At 59.3% G+C, this 3193-nt stretch overlaps 1 pseudogene; it reads left to right on the plus strand.

Annotated features, from left to right (window-relative positions):
- Positions 1-305: 305 nt before the first annotated feature.
- On the plus strand, positions 306-3073 carry LOC113222677 (annotated as a pseudogene).
- The last annotated feature ends 120 nt before the right edge of the window (positions 3074-3193 follow it).

The following is a 3193-nucleotide window of genomic DNA, read 5'->3' on the forward strand; positions in this document are numbered from 1 at the left end:
CGATCTTGGCCGCTGTGGGAAGGAAGGGAGGCCTGAGGCCCCAGGGAGAGGTGCTGGCCCTGACCCCCCAGCATGCTGCACTGAGTTGTGGGAAGGAGCCCCTGGGAGCCCCTAGTTTCTGAGTGAGCCTGAGGGCCCAGCTGGACTGTGACCCCATCGGCCAGGTGGCCTACACGGCTGCTGCGCTCAACTACAGATGGGTGAGACGGCAGCACAGTGAGCACCCAGAGGGAGGAACCAGGGACGGATAAAGCAGGTTCTGAGGTGCTGGTCAGGTTCTCTTCCTGATGTCAGTGCTGACCCAGAAGCGTATTTAATGAGAATTTCCTGAAATCGGAAGAATCCCGCGGGGTCGCAGAGAGGCGGAGGCGCTTCTTCAGGGTCTACCTGCTCTACTGCCTGAACCCCCTTCACCACGGCCGCCTCTATGTGGGCTTCACTGTCAGCCCTGCTTCTGGGGTCCAGCAGCACAATGGGGGCGGCACAAAAGACAAGGCCCAGGCCGGGTGCAGTCGCTCACGCCTGTAATCTCAGCACTTTGGGAAGCCAAAGCTGTCGGATCACTTGAGGTCAGCTGTTCTTGGAGAACAGCCTGGCCAACTTGGTGAAACCCTGTCTCTGATAAAATTACAAACACTAGCCGGGCATGGTGGCACGAACCTGTAATTCCAGCTACTTGGGAGACTGAGACAGGAGAATCGCTTGAGCCCGGGGTGTCGGGACAGTGGTTGCAGCAAGCTGAATGGCGCCATTGCACGCCTGGTGAGACGGGGAGGGTCTCTGAGGCTGGAAGAAGGCTTCCTGGAGAAGGCGGACCCCGCGAGGCACAGGCCTGATGAGAGGGACCCTCCAGGCCTGTGACAAGGGTGGGGCGTCTGGGGAGGGGACAAGGCCTGTCGCAGAGGAGGAGTGTGACGGGGGAGCCCTGGGAATCTCGGCGGTGGAACTCCGGGAAGGAGCGGGCTGGGGCGGGGTGATGATCCAGGCTGGAGTCCAGCATAGGGGTCTTGGTGGGCACGCTGGGGTCCGATGGAGCGCAGGAGGGAGAGGAGTGGGGACAGGTGGGTACCTGGGTTGGAGGAGGGGCCTGAGGTGGGCAGGTGCAGGGGGCGTGACTTCAGGCAGGGGCGGGGACTGGGGCTCTGCTGAAGTGTGGAATGAGGACCTCACTTTCGGGTGGGATTGGAGGGGACCCCAGGTGGAGCGCGGCGGGTCTCCCTGGGACATTCCCGTTCTCCTCCCCAGGGAGATAGCGCTCATAGTGCACAGCTTCCTGTCCGCCATGGCAGCCCTTCGGCGAGTAAGGAAGGAGACCGGGCGGCCCCTAGTGGTCGGGGTTTGGGGTGCGACCCCTGCCAGGAGCCACCCTGATGCCCCCCGTACCCTGCCGCGGTTGGAGTGGGCCTGGCACCCCCGCCCTGGGCGCGCCTCCCGCTCGTGCTGCACCCCTACCTCCTCCCGACGCACCGTACTGGCCACTGGCCTTCGGGCCTCCTCCGTCCCAGGGAGGCGCGCAGGTCCCTTTGCTGACGCCCAGCCTGAGCCTAAGCCGCACCCTGGAACCTAGAGGCCTGTGCGTCCTGAGCTCCCGCGCGCTCCAGGGGAGGTCCGCCCCAGGCACGGAGGTTCCATTGATGATCGACCGTCCAGACAACTTCGGATCGAGCTGTTTGTTGAGGAACCAGGAAACGCCCTGACAATTTTGCAACCCTGTCCCTGTCTCTAAGATGGGGATGACAGTACTACAGGCCATTCCTGAGAACAGCAGGACCTGCCTTTCCTTTTGACTGGAAGGTTCTTCCCTACACCTTCTGTCTTGATAACCTGCCACCTCCACAGGGAGGTCTTCCCTGGCTCCCGATTTAAAATTGCAGCTCTGATAAGCCGGGCATGGTGGCATATGCCTGTAGTCCCAGCTATGGGGGAGGCTGAGGTGGGAGGATCGCTTGAGCCCAGGAGTTGGAGGCTGCAGTGAGCGATGATCGCTCCACTGCACTACAGCCTGGGCAAAAGAGCAACACCGTCTCTAAAAATATAAAATAAAATTGCACTTCTTATGTACCTCCCCGACCACTCCTTTTCCTGAATACTTTGTTACTTGTGATGTGTTCTGTGGCTCTCATTACTCTCTCCCACTCCAACCTTTGCACTAAACTGCCCAAGGACAGCTCTTGTCACTGCTGTAGAACAAAGTCTCAGCGCAGAGCTGATGGCCAAGAAATAGTCAATAAAATAATGGACGATGGGCGCCTTCTACTGAGCTCCCGCTACTTGTGAGTGAGTAGAGGACTTGCCCTGGGGAAATTCAGTGTTGCTGAGCTGTGAGGAAGTTCAGGTCTGGCTGCAGTGGTGAGGCTGTGACTCAATCAATCACTGCTGATGCTCACAGGACGTTCACTAGCTTAGTCCCAGAGGGCAAGGATTTTAAACCCCCACGTCCATTTCTTCATCCATAAGATGCAAACAACAGTCACCCCTTCCTCATGGGATGGAGCTGCGTGATGCCCGGAGCAGTGCCTGCTGCCTGGAGGGGCTTGCCGCCAGCTCCCTCTCCCTCCTTGTCTCTTACCTGCCTGCTGCCTGGGACAGGATGAAGAGGGGCCCCTGTGTTGCCCCAACCCTGGCTGCTAAGAGCCCATGTGATCTGCCTGTCAGAGGAGTTCCTTCAGGAAGAACCAGGGCAGCTTCTGCCCCTAGAGGGCCAATGCCCTAGGTGAGTGCAGTCCCCCAGCCCCAGCCTGGTCCAGCTCTGGAAAGAGGGTACCCAGTTGTGCAATCCAGGCTGGTGCAGCCAAGTCCTGATCTAGGTATTCAGGGCTGAGCCTGGAGGGGGCTTGCGATGCCTGACTCTGCATCTCTCTCTGGCCCCATGCCTTTTTAGCTGTGAGATGTCACTGCTTTGGGTGACCTGATCTGGCTGTGTCAGATGGGCATGAAGGAAATAGAAGACTCAGAATTAGAAGACGTGAGTGGGCTTTGGCCCCGGCCTCCTACCCCACTCCCTGCCCTGGGCTGCCTGTGAACAACCTTCTTGCCTCTGCAGGCACACTGGACAGCACTGCTGGAGACATGATCCTCAGTGTCCCTAACCCCCTCCAGATACTGGTGGCCTAGGGGAGGTCCTCAAAGACCAGTGGGACATCGACCTCGATCAGTCTCCAGGCTGTTGACACCTTTGCCAGAAGGAATTTAA

The sequence above is a fragment of the Piliocolobus tephrosceles genome, unplaced genomic scaffold (assembly GCF_002776525.5).
Source record: "Piliocolobus tephrosceles isolate RC106 unplaced genomic scaffold, ASM277652v3 unscaffolded_33351, whole genome shotgun sequence".
NCBI classification, from domain to species: domain Eukaryota; kingdom Metazoa; phylum Chordata; class Mammalia; order Primates; family Cercopithecidae; genus Piliocolobus; species Piliocolobus tephrosceles.